Here is a 21,616-nt window from a genome sequence, read left to right on the forward strand (position 1 = left end):
TTTTCACCTTTTTTTAAAATCCTCAAATCGTGAAAAACAACATATTATAGCATGCCCTCCGACACCATGGACTATAGCCTATCGCTTTTGCGTGATTTTCACCTTTTTTTTAAATCCTCAAATCGTGAAAAACGACATACTATAGCATGCCCTCCGACACCATGGACTATAGCCTTAGGCTTTTGTGTGATTTTCACCTTTTTTTTAAATCCTCCGAAATCGTGAAAAACGACATACTATAGTATGCCCTCCGACACCATGGACTATAGCCTTTCGCTTTTGCGTGATTTTCACCTTTTTTCAAATCCTCCGAAATCGTGAAAAACGACATACTATAGCATGCCCTCCGACACCATGGACTATCCTTTCGCTTTTGCGTGATTTTTGCCTTTTTTTTTAAATCCTCCGAAATCGTGAAAAACGACATACTATAGCATGCCCTCCGACACCATGGACTATAGCCTTTCGCTTTTGCGGGATTTTCACCTTTTAATCAAATCCTCCGAAATCGTGAAAAACGACATACTATAGCATGCCCTCCGACACCATGGACTATCCTTTCGCTTTTGCGTGATTTTTGCCTTTTTTTTTAAATCCTCCGAAATCGTGAAAAACGACATACTATAGCATGCCCTCCGACACCATGGACTATAGCCTTTCGCTTTTGCGGGATTTTCACCTTTTAATCAAATCCTCCGAAATCGTGAAAAACTACATACTATAGCATGCCCTCCGACACCATGGACTATAGCCTTTCGCTTTTGCGTGATTTTCACTTTTTTTTTAAATCCTCCGAAATCATGAAAAACGACATACTATAGCATAACTTCCGACACCATGGACTATAGCCTTTCGCTTTTGCGTGATTTTCACCTTTTAATCAAATACTCCGCAATCGTGAAAAACGACATACTATAGTATGCCCTCCGACACCATGGACTATAGCCTTTCGCTTTTGCGTGATTTTCACCTTTTAATCAAATACTCCGCAATCGTGAAAAACGACATACTATAGTATGCCCTCCGACACCATGGACTATAGCCTTTCGCTTTTGCGTGATTTTCGCCTTTTTTTTTAATCCTCCGAAATCGTGAAAAACGACATACTATAGTATGCCCTCCGACACCATGGACTATAGCCTTTCGCGTTTGCGTGATTTTCGCCTTTTTTTTTAATCCTCCGAAATCGTGAAAAACGACATACTATAGTATGCCCTCTGTCACCATGGACACCATGGACTATAGCCATTTGCTTTTGCGTGATTTTCACCTTTTTTTTAAATCATCCGAAATCGTGAAAAACGACATACTATAGTATGCCCTCCGACACCATGGACTATAGCCTTTCACTTTTGCGTGATTTTAAACTTTTTTCAAATCCTCCGAAATCGTGAAAAACGACATACTATACTACTATAGCATGCCCTCCGACACCATGGACTATAGCCTTAGGCTTTTGCGTGATTTTCACCTTTTTTTTTAAATCCTCCGAAATCGTGAAAAACGACATACTATAGTATGCCCTCCGACACCATGGACTATAGCCTTTCGCTTTTGCGTGATTTTCACCTTTTTTCAAATCCTCCGAAATCGTGAAAAACGACATACTATAGCATGCCCTCCGACACCATGGACTATCCTTTCGCTTTTGCGTGATTTTTGCCTTTTTTTTAAATCCTCCGAAATCGTGAAAAACGACATACTATAGCATGCCCTCCGACACCATGGACTATAGCCTTTCGCTTTTGCGGGATTTTCACCTTCTAATCAAATACTCCGCAATCGTGAAAAACGACATACTATATCATGCCCTCCGACACTATGGACTATAGCCTTTCGCTTTTGTGTGATTTTCGCCTTTTTTTTTTAATCCTCCGAAATCGTGAAAAACGACATACTATAGTATGCCCTCTGACACCATGGACACCATGGACTATAGCCTTGTGCTTTTGCGTGATTTTCACCTTTTTTTTAAATCCTCCGAAATCGTGAAAAACGACATACTATAGTATGCCCTCCGACACCATGGACTATAGCCTTTCACTTTTGCGTGATTTTCAACTTTTTTCAAATCCTCCGAAATCGTGAAAAACGACATACTAGACTACTATAGTATGCCCTCCGACACCATGGACTATAGCCTTTCGCTTTTGCGTGATTTTCACCTTTTTTCAAATCCTCCGAAATCGTGAAAAACGACATACTATAGCATGCCCTCCGACACCATGGACTATAGCCTATCGCTTTTGCGTGATTTTCACCTTTTTTTAAAATCCTCAAATCGTGAAAAACGACATACTATAGCATGCCCTCCGACACCATGGACTATAGCCTATCGCTTTTGCGTGATTTTCACCTTTTTTTTAAATCCTCAAATCGTGAAAAACGACATACTATACTACTATAGCATGCCCTCCGACACCATGGACTATAGCCTTAGGCTTTTGCGTGATTTTCACCTTTTAATCAAATCCTCCGAAATCGTGAAAAACTACATACTATAGCATGCCCTCCGACACCATGGACTATAGCCTTTCGCTTTTGCGTGATTTTCACTTTTTTTTAAAAAATCCTCCGAAATCATGAAAAACGACATACTATAGCATAACTTCCGACACCATGGACTATAGCCTTTCGCTTTTGCGTGATTTTCACCTTTTAATCAAATACTCCGCAATCGTGAAAAACGACATACTATAGTATGCCCTCCGACACCATGGACTATAGCCTTTCGCTTTTGCGTGATTTTCACCTTTTAATCAAATGCTCCGCAATCGTGAAAAACGACATACTATAGTATGCCCTCCGACACCATGGACTATAGCCTTTCGCTTTTGCGTGATTTTCGCCTTTTTTTTTAATCCTCCGAAATCGTGAAAAACGACATACTATAGTATGCCCTCCGACACCATGGACTATAGCCTTTCGCTTTTGCGTGATTTTCGCCTTTTTTTTTAATCCTCCGAAATCGTGAAAAACGACATACTATAGTATGCCCTCTGTCACCATGGACACCATGGACTATAGCCATTTGCTTTTGCGTGATTTTCACCTTTTTTTTTAAATCATCCGAAATCGTGAAAAACGACATACTATAGTATGCCCTCCGACACCATGGACTATAGCCTTTCACTTTTGCGTGATTTTCAACTTTTTTCAAATCCTCCGAAATCGTGAAAAACGACATACTATACTACTATAGCATGCCCTCCGACACCATGGACTATAGCCTTAGGCTTTTGCGTGATTTTCACCTTTTTTTTTAAAATCCTCCGAAATCGTGAAAAACGACATACTATAGCATGCCCTCCGACACCATGGACTATAGCCTTAGGCTTTTGTGTGATTTTCACCTTTTTTTTAAATCCTCCGAAATCGTGAAAAACGACATACTATAGTATGCCCTCCGACACCATGGACTATAGCCTTTCGCTTTTGCGTGATTTTCACCTTTTTTTTTAAATCCTCCGAAATCGTGAAAAACGACATACTATAGTATGCCCTCCGACACCATGGACTATAGCCTTTCGCTTTTGCGTGATTTTCGCCTTTTTTTTAAATCCTCTGAAATCGTGAAAAACGACATACTATAGTATGCCCTCTGACACCATGGACACCATGGACTATAGCCTTTTGCTTTTGCGTGATTTTCACCTTTTTTTTAAATCCTCCGAAATCGTGAAAAACGACATACTATAGTATGCCCTCCGACACCATGGACTATAGCCTTTCGCTTTTGCGTGATTTTCAACTTTTTTCAAATCCTCCGAAATCGTGAAAAACGACATACTATAGCATGCCCTCCGACACCATGGACTATAGCCTTTCGCTTTTGCGGGATTTTCACCTTTTAATCAAATACTCCGCAATCGTGAAAAACGACATACTATATCATGCCCTCCGACACTATGGACTATAGCCTTTCGCTTTTGCGTGATTTTCGCCTTTTTTTTTTAATCCTCCGAAATCGTGAAAAACGACATACTATAGTATGCCCTCTGACACCATGGACACCATGGACTATAGCCTTTTGCTTTTGCGTGATTTTCACCTTTTTTTTAAATCCTCCGAAATCGTGAAAAACGACATACTATAGTATGCCCTCCGACACCATGGACTATAGCCTTTCACTTTTGCGTGATTTTCAACTTTTTTCAAATCCTCCGAAATCGTGAAAAACGACATACTATACTACTATAGTATGCCCTCCGACACCATGGACTATAGCCTTTCGCTTTTGCGTGATTTTCACCTTTTTTCAAATCCTCCGAAATCGTGAAAAACGACATACTATAGCATGCCCTCCGACACCATGGACTATAGCCTATCGCTTTTGCGTGATTTTCGCCTTTTTTTTTAATCCTCCGAAATCGTGAAAAACGACATACTATAGTATGCCCTCTGTCACCATGGACACCATGGACTATAGCCATTTGCTTTTGCGTGATTTTCACCTTTTTTTTAAATCATCCGAAATCGTGAAAAACGACATACTATAGTATGCCCTCCGACACCATGGACTATAGCCTTTCACTTTTGCGTGATTTTAAACTTTTTTCAAATCCTCCGAAATCGTGAAAAACGACATACTATACTACTATAGCATGCCCTCCGACACCATGGACTATAGCCTTAGGCTTTTGCGTGATTTTCACCTTTTTTTTTAAATCCTCCGAAATCGTGAAAAACGACATACTATAGTATGCCCTCCGACACCATGGACTATAGCCTTTCGCTTTTGCGTGATTTTCACCTTTTTTCAAATCCTCCGAAATCGTGAAAAACGACATACTATAGCATGCCCTCCGACACCATGGACTATCCTTTCGCTTTTGCGTGATTTTTGCCTTTTTTTTAAATCCTCCGAAATCGTGAAAAACGACATACTATAGCATGCCCTCCGACACCATGGACTATAGCCTTTCGCTTTTGCGGGATTTTCACCTTCTAATCAAATACTCCGCAATCGTGAAAAACGACATACTATATCATGCCCTCCGACACTATGGACTATAGCCTTTCGCTTTTGCGTGATTTTCACCTTTTTTTTTTAATCCTCCGAAATCGTGAAAAACGACATACTATAGTATGCCCTCTGACACCATGGACACCATGGACTATAGCCTTGTGCTTTTGCGTGATTTTCACCTTTTTTTTAAATCCTCAGAAATCGTGAAAAACGACATACTATAGTATGCCCTCCGACACCATGGACTATAGCCTTTCACTTTTGCGTGATTTTCAACTTTTTTCAAATCCTCCGAAATCGTGAAAAACGACATACTAGACTACTATAGTATGCCCTCCGACACCATGGACTATAGCCTTTCGCTTTTGCGTGATTTTCACCTTTTTTCAAATCCTCCGAAATCGTGAAAAACGACATACTATAGCATGCCCTCCGACACCATGGACTATAGCCTATCGCTTTTGCGTGATTTTCACCTTTTTTTAAAATCCTCAAATCGTGAAAAACGACATACTATAGCATGCCCTCCGACACCATGGACTATAGCCTATCGCTTTTGCGTGATTTTCACCTTTTTTTTAAATCCTCAAATCGTGAAAAACGACATACTATACTACTATAGCATGCCCTCCGACACCATGGACTATAGCCTTAGGCTTTTGCGTGATTTTCACCTTTTAATCAAATCCTCCGAAATCGTGAAAAACTACATACTATAGCATGCCCTCCGACACCATGGACTATAGCCTTTCGCTTTTGCGTGATTTTCACTTTTTTTAAAAATCCTCCGAAATCATGAAAAACGACATACTATAGCATAACTTCCGACACCATGGACTATAGCCTTTCGCTTTTGCGTGATTTTCACCTTTTAATCAAATACTCCGCAATCGTGAAAAACGACATACTATAGTATGCCCTCCGACACCATGGACTATAGCCTTTCGCTTTTGCGTGATTTTCACCTTTTAATCAAATGCTCCGCAATCGTGAAAAACGACATACTATAGTATGCCCTCCGACACCATGGACTATAGCCTTTCGCTTTTGCGTGATTTTCGCCTTTTTTTTTAATCCTCCGAAATCGTGAAAAACGACATACTATAGTATGCCCTCCGACACCATGGACTATAGCCTTTCGCTTTTGCGTGATTTTCGCCTTTTTTTTTAATCCTCCGAAATCGTGAAAAACGACATACTATAGTATGCCCTCTGTCACCATGGACACCATGGACTATAGCCATTTGCTTTTGCGTGATTTTCACCTTTTTTTTAAATCATCCGAAATCGTGAAAAACGACATACTATAGTATGCCCTCCGACACCATGGACTATAGCCTTTCACTTTTGCGTGATTTTCAACTTTTTTCAAATCCTCCGAAATCGTGAAAAACGACATACTATACTACTATAGCATGCCCTCCGACACCATGGACTATAGCCTTAGGCTTTTGCGTGATTTTCACCTTTTTTTTTAAAATCCTCCGAAATCGTGAAAAACGACATACTATAGCATGCCCTCCGACACCATGGACTATAGCCTTAGGCTTTTGTGTGATTTTCACCTTTTTTTTAAATCCTCCGAAATCGTGAAAAACGACATACTATAGTATGCCCTCCGACACCATGGACTATAGCCTTTCGCTTTTGCGTGATTTTCACCTTTTTTTTTAAATCCTCCGAAATCGTGAAAAACGACATACTATAGTATGCCCTCCGACACCATGGACTATAGCCTTTCGCTTTTGCGTGATTTTCGCCTTTTTTTAAAATCCTCTGAAATCGTGAAAAACGACGTACTATAGTATGCCCTCTGACACCATGGACACCATGGACTATAGCCTTTTGCTTTTGCGTGATTTTCACCTTTTTTTTAAATCCTCCGAAATCGTGAAAAACGACATACTATAGTATGCCCTCCGACACCATGGACTATAGCCTTTCGCTTTTGCGTGATTTTCAACTTTTTTCAAATCCTCTGAAATCGTGAAAAACGACATACTATAGCATGCCCTCCGACACCATGGACTATAGCCTTTCGCTTTTGCGGGATTTTCACCTTTTAATCAAATACTCCGCAATCGTGAAAAACGACATACTATATCATGCCCTCCGACACTATGGACTATAGCCTTTCGCTTTTGCGTGATTTTCGCCTTTTTTTTTTAATCCTCCGAAATCGTGAAAAACGACATACTATAGTATGCCCTCTGACACCATGGACACCATGGACTATAGCCTTTTGCTTTTGCGTGATTTTCACCTTTTTTTTAAATCCTCCGAAATCGTGAAAAACGACATACTATAGTATGCCCTCCGACACCATGGACTATAGCCTTTCACTTTTGCGTGATTTTCACCTTTTTTCAAATCCTCCGAAATCGTGAAAAACGACATATTATAGCATGCCCTCCGACACCATGGACTATAGCCTATCGCTTTTGCGTGATTTTCACCTTTTTTTAAAATCCTCAAATCGTGAAAAACGACATACTATAGCATGCCCTCCGACACCATGGACTATAGCCTATCGCTTTTGCGTGATTTTCACCTTTTTTTTTAAATCCTCAAATCGTGAAAAACGACATACTATAGCATGCCCTCCGACACCATGGACTATAGCCTTTCACTTTTGCGTGATTTTCAACTTTTTTCAAATCCTCCGAAATCGTGAAAAACGACATACTATACTACTATAGCATGCCCTCCGACACCATGGACTATAGCCTTAGGCTTTTGCGTGATGTTCACCTTTTTTTTTTAAATCCTCCGAAATCGTGAAAAACGACATACTATAGCATGCCCTCCGACACCATGGACTATAGCCTTAGGCTTTTGTGTGATTTTCACCTTTTTTTTAAATCCTCCGAAATCGTGAAAAACGACATACTATAGTATGCCCTCCGACATCATGGACTATAGCCTTTCGCTTTTGCGTGATTTTCACCTTTTTTTTAAAATCCTCCGAAATCGTGAAAAACGACATACTATAGTATGCCCTCTGACACCATGGACACCATGGACTATAGCCTTTTGCTTTTGCGTGATTTTCACCTTTTTTTTAAATCCTCCGAAATCGTGAAAAACGACATACTATAGTATGCCCTCCGACACCATGGACTATAGCCTTTCGCTTTTGCGTGATTTTCAACTTTTTTCAAATCCTCCGAAATCGTGAAAAACGACATACTATAGCATGCCCTCCGACACCATGGACTATAGCCTTTCGCTTTTGCGTGATTTTCGCCTTTTTTTTTAAATCCTCTGAAATCGTGAAAAACGACATACTATAGTATGCCCTCTGACACCATGGACACCATGGACTATAGCCTTTTGCTTTTGCGTGATTTTCACCTTTTTTTTAAATCCTCCGAAATCGTGAAAAACGACATACTATAGTATGCCCTCCGACACCATGGACTATAGCCTTTCGCTTTTGCGTGATTTTCAACTTTTTTCAAATCCTCCGAAATCGTGAAAAACGACATACTATAGCATGCCCTCCGACACCATGGACTATAGCCTTTCGCTTTTGCGGGATTTTCACCTTTTAATCAAATACTCCGCAATCGTGAAAAACGACATACTATATCATGCCCTCCGACACTATGGACTATAGCCTTTCGCTTTTGCGTGATTTTCGCCTTTTTTTTTTTAATCCTCCGAAATCGTGAAAAACGACATACTATAGTATGCCCTCTGACACCATGGACACCATGGACTATAGCCTTTTGCTTTTGCGTGATTTTCACCTTTTTTTTTAAATCCTCCGAAATCGTGAAAAACGACATACTATAGTATGCCCTCCGACACCATGGACTATAGCCTTTCACTTTTGCGTGATTTTCAACTTTTTTCAAATCCTCCGAAATCGTGAAAAACGACATACTATACTACTATAGTATGCCCTCCGACACCATGGACTATAGCCTTTCGCTTTTGCGTGATTTTCACCTTTTTTCAAATCCTCCGAAATCGTGAAAAACGACATACTATAGCATGCCCTCCGACACCATGGACTATAGCCTATCGCTTTTGCGTGATTTTCACCTTTTTTTTAAATCCTCAAATCGTGAAAAACGACATATTATAGCATGCCCTCCGACACCATGGACTATAGCCTATCGCTTTTGCGTGATTTTCACCTTTTTTTTAAATCCTCAAATCGTGAAAAACGACATACTATAGCATGCCCTCCGACACCATGGACTATAGCCTTAGGCTTTTGTGTGATTTTCACCTTTTTTTTAAATCCTCCGAAATCGTGAAAAACGACATACTATAGTATGCCCTCCGACACCATGGACTATAGCCTTTCGCTTTTGCGTGATTTTCACCTTTTTTCAAATCCTCCGAAATCGTGAAAAACGACATACTATAGCATGCCCTCCGACACCATGGACTATCCTTTCGCTTTTGCGTGATTTTTGCCTTTTTTTTTTAAATCCTCCGAAATCGTGAAAAACGACATACTATAGCATGCCCTCCGACACCATGGACTATAGCCTTTCGCTTTTGCGGGATTTTCACCTTTTAATCAAATCCTCCGAAATCGTGAAAAACTACATACTATAGCATGCCCTCCGACACCATGGACTATAGCCTTTCGCTTTTGCGTGATTTTCACTTTTTTTTTAAATCCTCCGAAATCATGAAAAACGACATACTATAGCATAACTTCCGACACCATGGACTATAGCCTTTCGCTTTTGCGTGATTTTCACCTTTTAATCAAATACTCCGCAATCGTGAAAAACGACATACTATAGTATGCCCTCCGACACCATGGACTATAGCCTTTCGCTTTTGCGTGATTTTCACCTTTTAATCAAATACTCCGCAATCGTGAAAAACGACATACTATAGTATGCCCTCCGACACCATGGACTATAGCCTTTCGCTTTTGCGTGATTTTCGCCTTTTTTTTTAATCCTCCGAAATCGTGAAAAACGACATACTATAGTATGCCCTCCGACACCATGGACTATAGCCTTTCGCGTTTGCGTGATTTTCGCCTTTTTTTTTAATCCTCCGAAATCGTGAAAAACGACATACTATAGTATGCCCTCTGTCACCATGGACACCATGGACTATAGCCATTTGCTTTTGCGTGATTTTCACCTTTTTTTTAAATCATCCGAAATCGTGAAAAACGACATACTATAGTATGCCCTCCGACACCATGGACTATAGCCTTTCACTTTTGCGTGATTTTAAACTTTTTTCAAATCCTCCGAAATCGTGAAAAACGACATACTATAGCATGCCCTCCGACACCATGGACTATCCTTTCGCTTTTGCGTGATTTTTGCCTTTTTTTTTAAATCCTCCGAAATCGTGAAAAACGACATACTATAGCATGCCCTCCGACACCATGGACTATAGCCTTTCGCTTTTGCGGGATTTTCACCTTTTAATCAAATACTCCGCAATCGTGAAAAACGACATACTATATCATGCCCTCCGACACTATGGACTATAGCCTTTCGCTTTTGCGTGATTTTCGCCTTTTTTTTTTAATCCTCCGAAATCGTGAAAAACGACATACTATAGTATGCCCTCTGACACCATGGACACCATGGACTATAGCCTTTTGCTTTTGCGTGATTTTCACCTTTTTTTTAAATCCTCCGAAATCGTGAAAAACGACATACTATAGTATGCCCTCCGACACCATGGACTATAGCCTTTCACTTTTGCGTGATTTTCAACTTTTTTCAAATCCTCCGAAATCGTGAAAAACGACATACTAGACTACTATAGTATGCCCTCCGACACCATGGACTATAGCCTTTCGCTTTTGCGTGATTTTCACCTTTTTTCAAATCCTCCGAAATCGTGAAAAACGACATACTATAGCATGCCCTCCGACACCATGGACTATAGCCTATCGCTTTTGCGTGATTTTCACCTTTTTTTTAAAATCCTCAAATCGTGAAAAACGACATACTATAGCATGCCCTCCGACACCATGGACTATAGCCTATCGCTTTTGCGTGATTTTCACCTTTTTTTTAAATCCTCAAATCGTGAAAAACGACATACTATAGCATGCCCTCCGACACCATGGACTATAGCCTTAGGCTTTTGTGTGATTTTCACCTTTTTTTTTAAATCCTCCGAAATCGTGAAAAACGACATACTATAGTATGCCCTCCGACACCATGGACTATAGCCTTTCGCTTTTGCGTGATTTTCACCTTTTTTCAAATCCTCCGAAATCGTGAAAAACGACATACTATAGCATGCCCTCCGACACCATGGACTATCCTTTCGCTTTTGCGTGATTTTTGCCTTTTTTTTTAAATCCTCCGAAATCGTGAAAAACGACATACTATAGTATGCCCTCCGACACCATGGACTATAGCCTTTTGCTTTTGCGTGATTTTCACCTTTTTTTTAAATCCTCCGAAATCGTGAAAAACGACATTCTATAGTATGCCCTCCGACACCATGGACTAAGCCTTTCGCTTTTGCGTGATTTTCACTTTTTTTTAAAAATCCTCCGAAATCGTGAAAAACGACATACTATAGTATGCCCTCCGACACCATGGACTATAGCCTTTCGCTTTTGCGGGATTTTCAACTTTTTTCAAATCCTCTGAAATCGTGAAAAACGACATACTATAGCATGCCCTCCGACACCATGGACTATAGCCTTAGGCTTTTGTGTGATTTTCACCATGGTCTCGGAGTGATTTTCGTCTTTTTCTCAAACCCTCGTTTTTCATCATTTTTGACCATGGGCTGTAGCCCATCTCAGACGGCATACTATAGCATGCCGTTTTTCATCATTTTTGAGGATTTGAAAAAAAGACGAAAATCACTCAAGACAATGGACTATAGCCCATGGTCTCGGAGTGATTTTCGTCTTTTTCTCAAACCCTCGTTTTTCATCATTTTTGACCATGGGCTGTAGCCCATCTCAGACGGCATACTATAGCATGCCATTTTTCATCATTTTGGAGGATTTGAAAAAAAGACGAAAATCACTCGAGACAATGGACTATAGCCCATGGTCTCGGAGTGACTTTAGTCTTTTTTTCAAATCCTCGTTTTTCATCATTTTTGACCATGGTCTCGGACGGCATTGTGGCAGGTAGCAAGTAGATCAGTGACTTAGCACACTGGCTGCATGATCTGGAGATTGTGGGTTCAAACCCCACTCAAATCTTTACTTGCCAAAATCTGCCATTGACCCCCATTCTGAATTTCTCAAATTTAAAAGCACTATATTTCTAAAACGATGAAACATTTCAAAGATTCCTTTTCAGCAAACATGTCCACCGTAAGATGAACCTAAATAGGTTTGAATGGGGTTTCTAGGTGTAAGTATGTAGGACCACTAGCATGCCAAAGTTTGTGCTATTGCCATTGGGAATGCATTGGGCGTTTAACTTAAATAACTCAGAAACTACAAAACATTTCAAAGTAAAAAGTTCCAGCATGTGTCTCCACAGAAAGCTGAATTATAAAAAGTGTGAATGGAGTTTCTAGGTGAATGATTTTTTGACGTGCCACTATCTGCCATTATACATTTCTCAAATTGAAAGCACTATATTTCTAAAACTATGAAACATTTCAAAGATTCCTTTTCAGGCAAACATGTCCACCGTAAGATGAACCTAAATAGGTTTGAATGGGGATTCTAGGTGTAAGTATGTAGGACTAGTAGCATGCCAAAGTTATAATCTTTTTCGGACGGCATACTATAGCATGTCGTTTTTCGTGATTTTGGACTATTTGAAAAAAAGATGAAAATCATGAAAAAACAACATACTATAGTTCATGGCTTCGGACGGCATACTATAGCATGTCGTTTTTCATGATTTTGGAGGATTTGAAAAAAATATGAAAATCATGAAAAAACGACATACTATAGTCCATGGTTTGGGACGGCATAATATATTTTGTCATATTTTCATGATTTTGGGACACTATGTGAGAGCCAGGACTTGAACCTGCAGCCTCCTGATTCCCAGGCAGGCTCTGTACCCAGTGAACCACTGTGCATGATGTTCTTAAAAGGCTGAATAGATAATGACAGAAGAGCCAGAGACTTGTTTCCATTGTGGTTCATAAACATTCGAACGTCTAGAGATAAACAACAGCAAAAGAAACAATAGACAAATCTCCCGTTATTATATTTTTGTATCAATGTTGTACTCAAAGGGAACAGCAGACTGCATTGTGGCAGGTAGCAAGTAGATCAGTGACTTAGCACACTGGCTGCATGATCTGGAGATTGTGGGTTCAAACCCCACTCAAATCTTTACTTGCCAAAATCTGCCATTGACCCCCATTCTGAATTTCTCAAATTTAAAAGCACTATATTTCTAAAACGATGAAACATTTCAAAGATTCCTTTTCAGGCAAACATGCCGTTTTTCATCATTTTTGAAAAAAAGACGAAAATCACTCAGAGAAAAAGCGTGACCTGGGGGTTATCATCTATGAAAAGGCAACACAATGAGCAGAACATTAAAATAAACCATGTAAATACAACACATTGAGCAGAGCACTGCAGGGACTTGAACCCCGTTCTGGAAAACCAGGAGTACCACACCAGTACCTTAGTTTGTTTTGTTGTAATTTACAGGTCCATTATTTTCATCTTGTTCTCAAATCCTGCAAAATCATGAAAAACGTCATGCAGTCCGAAACCATGGACTATAGTATGCCCTTATAGATAGAATACTTTATTGGCAGTTTAAAAAAAATGACAGAAAATGACATCATTTTAAAAAACGCCAAATGGATTTAGTCACAAAAAAGCCTTCGCTTGTTTCCATTGTGGTCCACTTTGTAACATGAAACTATACACAAACATACTGTACAAACAAAACAACAACGGAACATCTTCAAATCCTCAAGAATGATGAAGAATTGCACACTAAAGCGCGCCCCTCAATGACCTTGACCAGTAAAAATGACCTTCATAAGACTAGTAAATTACCTTCATAGCTGGGTCCCAATTCGTGGGTCCCAATTCGTTATAATCGTGCACTTCATGACAAGTTCTTCAATTTTGGCATGGTGTTAGGGATGGGCGTTATGGTATACAACCATATAACACCAGTATGAAAATCAAACACTTGTCATTAAGTGCACGATCTTGTTGCTTTTGGACGAATTGGGACCAAGCTAAGACTAGTAAATGACCTTGACCAGTATAAATGACCTTCATAAGACTAGTAAATGACCTTCATAGCTGGGTCCCAATTCGTGGGTCCCAATTCGTTATAATCGTGCACTTCATGACAAGTTCTTCAATTTTGGCATGGTGTTAGGGATGGGCGTTATGGTATATAACCATATAACACCAGTATGAAAATCAAACACTTGTCATTAAGTGCACGATCTTGTTGCTTTTGGACGAATTGGGACCAAGCTATCACCAGTATAAATGACCTTCATAAGACTAGTAAATGACCTTCATAAGACAAAGTAAATGACCTTCATAGCTGGGTCCCAATTCATGGGTCCCAATTCGTTATAATCGTGCACTTCATGACAAGTTCTTCAATTTTGGCATGGTGTTAGGGATGGGCATAAGGTTTTGAAAACCTTATAACACCATACGAAAAATCAAACACTTGTCACCAAGTGCACGATCTTGTTGCTTTTGGACGAATTGGGACCAAGCTATCACCAGTATAAATGACCTTGACCAGAATAGATGACCTTCGAAATGGTGAAACACGACATACTATAGTAAGCCCTCCGAGACCATGGACTACAGCCTTTCACTTTTCAAATCCTCAAAAATCATGCAAAAAGTGGCACACTATTGTATGCCCTCCGAGACCATGGACTATAGCCAGGGCAGGAATTTCACGGCGGCCATGGCAGTCGTTGCCCCTCTCTTTGGCCGTGTGCCCCTCGAAAAAGTATATGCCCATACGGCCACAGTGGCCGTGGTGCCCCGACCGGCGCCCACAGAAGTTCATTTTACCGTTTATCGCAATTTTCCAGTCATTACGGTAACCAATGTTCCCCTCACGTCCCGCGCAGAACAAATCTGTGTTGTAGTTGTGTTGCCATTTGCAAAGTGGTTTGATTATTTTGCGGTACTTTGCCTTAATAACTACCCCCGCTGCCGCTGGTCGTCATGACGCGCGCAGACACACACACACACACACACACACACACACCCGCACGCCTCCTCCTCCGCGCCACACATACACGCACTGACAGAGTAAACAGAGGGCATTTAGCCCACACGCTGCCTACTAGTGTAGCTAATCTAGCTATCCGGTCAAACTGCAACTATCACTCAAAACAAAACAATGTTTCCTACAGTTGCGACAGTGTGGCGGTCCTACGTCACATGTATTAACGTTGGTCGGACATGGTCCAGCTGATTTCCTTTTGTCTAATGCGAAACAGCGTGGCTGTCCATACAAGGAGGAGATCTACCGAATCTATCTAGCCCACCAAAACAAACATAAATGTACTTTTGCGTCGCATTATGGATAGCGACAGAAAGACACCATGGATATAATTAAACAATTGTTCCCCTGTGCACAGCACACACTGTCTCCAGGTAAGAACAAAAAACTGATTTGAAGCTGCACTTTCACTTTGTGTTGACTTACTGCAGAGTCCTCAGTCCTGCAGCGGTGCAGCCCCACAATGGAGAAATTATCTTATCTGTCACTAACCTCTCTACAATGCCATGTTATTCAATATATTAGTTTAGCACAAAATATAGGCTTTTCTAAACCAAGCCCTTATTCAAAAGTTATGTAGGCTGTCATTGTATTTTATGTGAATTAACTCACAGTTTAACCCAATGATCCTCAGCCATTTAAATTTCAAGGACCCCCAAATTAAATTTATATTAATTAGCCTAGGGTGACAGCCTGACAGGGTCCTAGGCCATTTCATTATGATTTTCATCTCTGGACTGGGTCCCCAAAACATGTTTACAATATTTTACAACAGTAGCTACTTATATTTTGTTATTTAAAGCTGTGATTATTTATTTAAGAAGCACTGTTCTGAACCAATGTTCATCGGAAAATCATTTTTTAATTGATGGCCTTCATGCCCTGGCACTTGGCCTTGTGCCCTTAAAAAGTTGACCACACTAAAGGCCAAGTGGCCTTGCCCCTAAAAGGATGAAATTCCAGGCCTGACTATAGCCTTTAGATTTTTCTTTCAAATCCTCCGAAATGGTGAAAAACTACATACTATAGTATGCCCTCCGAGGCAATGGACTATATAGCCTTTAGATTTTCAGTGATTTTCACCTTTCTTTCAAATCCTCAAGAATGATGAAGAATCGCTCACTAAAGCGCGCCCCTCAATGACCTTGACCAGTAAAAATGACCTTCATAAGACTAGTAAATTACGTTCACCAGTTTAAATGACCTTCATAAGACTAGTAAATGACCTTCACCAGTATAAATGACCTTGCCCAGTATAGATGACCTTCCCTGGTCGACTCTCCTGCTGGTGTACTAGTAGATCTGAAACGTTGGCGGTAGGTCTCTTCGGTCACATTGTACTTGGCAAGGACAGCAGCTTTGATGTCGGAATAGAGGTGAGAACGCTGCTCGTCCATGCTGGCATAGGCCTCCAACGCTTTACCGGTGAGAAGGGTGACCACACGAGCAGCCCACTCGTCATGATTCCACCCCCATGTCCGGGCGATGCGCTCGAAGCGGATGAAGAAGCTTTCCACGTCTTCTCCTTCACTGAATTCTGGAATCCGGGCCCCGTCGTACCGGCGGATGGGCTGCTGCTCCGGTTGAGCATGTGTCGGCGTTGTCCATCGGCTGGGCTGCTGGTGTTGTTGAGCTGCAGTGGGCAGATCATAGGGACTCTGGTGACCAGCTGGGTCATCAGTCCCCCGTTCCTGTTTGGGTTTGTGATAAACAACAAATTTCAGATCTCAAGCCCATCAAACAACTTTTTCTCATTTCTTTGTTGCTTATACATGAATTCTCTCATTTCATTCATAAATTGTTGCCCAAAAGGAAGGCCATCTTGTGAAGTAGGAGTACTTAACTTAGTTGGAAGGTTTTTCTCAGGTGGCCCCTTTGGCTTTACTGAAGGACCTGGGTGTGGCACCAGCTGCTGGTCCGCCGCTAATTGGGATCCATCTGATGCCGTGGCCCCTCCCCCACTCGCCTCAACCACCAGCTCCTCCTCTAGCTCCTCCTCAGGCTCCTCAGGCTCTTCTGCCATCAGCCCTGGGTTTTTCCGGGTAGGTCTTAATTGTTTGCTACTGCGCCCTCGTCCAGCCATTTTAGGTTTTCTACTGACAATTCCTCCATTCCACCACTGCCACCAATTGTTACCAAGTGGGATCGTAGATCGGCTGTTTGTCAGTAATAAAACCATAAAAATGACATAATGGACATGAGGCAGACTTGCAGGTGAAAGATAAGTTTAATTAATTCCAGGCCTGGACAACATAAGTGAAAAAAACCCCTCAAAGAACATAACAACTTAACAGAGAGGTACTGGAGTCAACCTCTCCCCATGGCAGCCCACCCTCTACTGAGCCATTTCCCCTTTATATAGACTCCTGACTCCACCCCTGGCTAAGCAGTCAGCAAATCACAACGCATTTAGCAGCACACAAGACGCTCCCCCTAAAGCAATCAATCAGAGCTCTCTTTAGGCAATCAAGGCAGCGTCCCAATTACAGCATCTGCATAGATAAACACAAGTAGGTTAGATTCACATGTCACAGCAGAATGTGCACCTTCTGTGGGACTGAGAATCAACTTGTTACAAATACAATACAGAAACAATACAATGAATGTGTATTGTTGAACAACATTACTCTGACAGAGGCTGCTCTGTCACACAGTGTAACAGTGTTAAATAGTTCTATATTGTGGTAGCCCTGAAACATGACTGCCATGATAATCATCATGACAGTCATGACGCAACTGCAGCCTGTTTTACGCGATCGCTACATTTACAGTCCAAACGTGTATATAAACATTCCGTTTTCAAATATAAAGTACTCACAATTTGTCCCACGGGTGTTAGAGATTTGTTGGTACAGCGATTAGCATTGCTGCATCCCGCGTTGTTTAATAAAAAGCATTTTTATCCGAGCTGTTTTTTTGCCATTGGCTTTCAACTACGCGCCCCTATCGCCGGGAGGAGTGTGGCAGTCTGAAACACTGGGTGTGTTCGATATATGCACGCTGACAGCACTGCCAATACAGACTAATAGGCGAGTGCGCTCCCGGTGTGCAACTTTGTATTTCCCAAACGAACCCCGTTTGAGAAAAGTAGCCGGGCAGCTCGGATAAAAATGCTTCTTATTAAACAACGCGGGATGCAGCAATGCTAATCGCTGTACCAGCAAATTTCTAACACCCGTGGGACAAATTGTGAGTACTTTATATTTGAAAACGGAATGTTTATATACACGTTTGGACTGTAAATGTAGCGATCGCGTAAAACAGGCTGCAGTTGCGTCATGACTGTCATGATGATTATCATGGCAGTCATGTTTCAGGGCTAATATTGTGGCAGTAATGATTGCTATAGTGTGTGTTCAGTAAGTGTTAAATAACTATATTGTGACAGAATATTCCTGTCTCTCCAGCTCTTTAATAAAATGAAAAGGGTAGACGTTTGAAAACCAGATTGGTTTAAGACGACAGACTATGATATGAGACAGTCTGGAACAGTTTGTAGATTGAATGAAACGAGGTTCCTTCACGAGGTTATAAAACATAAAATGTAATAATGTTTAAATTAAGCCGTTAATCATTAATTACCTGCTGCAGCGTGTAGAGTCGGCGTTCCTTTCTTCCAAACAACCAGGTGCTCCAAACTGAGGTTTAAGGTCAAATAAAATATGTACAAACGGTAAAAATCCACACCTGGAGATCAATCTGGATATTAAAGACATCAATTAGAAGAAAAAAAAACGGACGGATCCGGACACTAAAGATATTTAAAAGAAGAGCAGAAGTTGAGAATCTTTCAACTTTAAAAGCCAAACAGACGCCGCCGCCCGCCTTATCTCTCAACACAGGAAGCGATGTCACTTTTATGCCGATCGTCACTGATCACGTGATCGCAGGTTGCCACGTTTGGTACCTGGTCGGTCACATAGGCAAAAAGTTTTAGGCAACAAAGACAATTCTTAAATAATCTTAAAGATTTAATTTCATGGCCCTGGTATACTCTCACCATGCATGAAAAACCTCATACTATAATATATATTAAAAAAAATGCAAATCACGATAAACAACATATTATAGACTATAGAAGATAATAGCCTGATGTCGTTGTTCATGATTTTCATCGTTTTTTTTAAGCCCCGAGTTGGACTTCGTCGTATGGCGGCTGGGCACGCCGAAAATAGCCAATCTACAAGCTCACAACGCGTCGCCGACGCGACGAGTTGTGAGCTTGTAGATCGGCTACTTTCGGCATGAATTACTACCATATTAGCCACTTCCTGGTCACGTGGTTCACCCGAAACCAATAAGAATTCTACTAGATCAGCGGACGATCAAAAGTGCTGTTTTTTTTGTTTGTTATTTAAAACAATGTTGTTAATTCTCCATAACAGAAAGGATGGATTCACATATATATAATTATTAATAATATAATATTATTAGATCGGCTGTTATAAAATAATGATCTGTACAACATTTTGAAGCGTTTTATAGTTTAGTTTATGATCCATTTCCCCCAACATTTTCTTTACAACAAAGAAGCGTTTGCAGCGCCCCCTGGTGGAGAATAATTTTATTAAAACAGATTATGTTTTTGCAAATAATAGTTTATTATGATGCCAACAAGAATAACACAACCTTGCAGGAATTCTATAGTAATTTAATGTCTGGTGTTTAATAAGCTTAACTGCTTAAGTTATAACAAACAGTTAAAATGTGCTCTTTTATCATGGCGGTTTTGAAAGTAGTAAATTCAGGACTGACGTGTTTTGAATCAATGACTGTTGTGTTGGTAGGAGGGCATTCCTTCCATTAGTAACTATTAATATTATAACTATCTGAGCCCGTATAAAACAGTGTTCCCATACCGGGAGTCGAACCCGGGCCGCCTGGGTGAAAACCAGGAATACTAACCGCTAGACCATATGGGAGTACTGTCTGTAAGTCTTTTGATTGATTGATTGACAGTTTTTATTTCACTGGAATGGTTACATTTCAAACGAAAGCACAAGTCAATATAAAAACTGTTGCTTTGTGGACGAAACCATGATTAAGCACTAAGACTTGTTTACATCAGGGTCCTCCATTCTCAATTCGTCATAACAATTAAAGATGAGTAAAGACAATTAAATACATATCAATTATATTTGAACAGCCCCCCCCCCCCAGTTGGAATTCTAGGTATTACATTTAGTTTAATCTCTCAAGATACATTTGAATTTAGTTTGTCTTACAGTAAAAGCTATATCTGGGGACCCCCTGAAATAATGTGAGGGGCCCTAATTGGATTGTCAGATCACAGAGAACCACTGCAGTCATCTTCCTTGGTGGTCTAGTGGTTAGGATTCGGCGTTCTCACCGCCGCGGCCCGGGTTCGATTCCCGGTCAGGGAACTGACCTTTTTTTCTGATGAATTGAAAACGGAGGAACAAACAATTATGTAAACAAAATCTTGAACTGTACTTTCCTTGAACTGTACCCATTCTACAAACTGTTACAATTTACAATTTAGGCATTTAGCAGACGCTCTTAATCCAGAGCGATTTACATTAAGCAATAACAAAAAGCATGGCATACATCACATGTATAAAAAGTAGTTATCATGAATCATGCGTAAACTAAGAACGTAACAGTGGAGTATCTATGTAAACTATACATACTATACTATATAATATATGTTAATACCATAATCAATCAGTCAGACAGACTGTCTAGCCCAGTGGTTCTCAAAAGGTATTAAAGTTTAATCTGACTTGCCCAAGTCTACAGTGCTGCAGTGCAGACACCCTGTTACATGTATTTTTCAGAATGGACAAAATTATATTTTTTTAATACAGAATGAGATCATATCGACATCGGTAATATCGGTTATGGGCCATAAGAGCAATTAATTATATCGGATATCGATATCAGCCAAAATGTCTCATCGGCACATCCCTATAGTCTCTCTATAGCAATGATTACTGTCACAATATAGAGCTATTTAACTGTAGCCTGGCTAATAAGCCAGACCGAACAAGCCCAGACTCAGAAAAAAACAGTTTCAGGCCAGGACAGGACAGAACGTTTGTGGCAGACCTTGGCAAGCAGGAAGGGTCGCAGGAAAGCATTGGCAGCTGGCAGGAGGCCCGGGCAGTCAAACCCTACCCTTTGGCTTGGATGACTAATCAAGGGCACTGCACTGGGCCCGGGCAGTCAAACCCTACCCTTTGGCTTGGATGACTAATCAAGGGCACTACAGGCCTGGGCAGTCAAACCCTACCCTTTGGCTTGGATGACTAATCAAGGGCACTGCACTGGGCCCGGGCAGTCAAACCCTACCCTTTGGCTTGGATGACTAATCAAAGGCACTGCACTGTTAGGGCTGAGAGCCTGGCTTGCTGCAAATGCGGGTCTGGTCTGGCTGACTGTTGGCTGTCAGGTAGGAGACCCTGGCTGTCTGCTGGGCATCCTGAGTCTGGGCTTGTAAAGATTTTCGCTGCGC

This window comes from Electrona antarctica (genome assembly GCF_951216825.1).
Source record: "Electrona antarctica genome assembly, chromosome: 21".
In the NCBI taxonomy this organism is placed as follows: domain Eukaryota; kingdom Metazoa; phylum Chordata; class Actinopteri; order Myctophiformes; family Myctophidae; genus Electrona; species Electrona antarctica.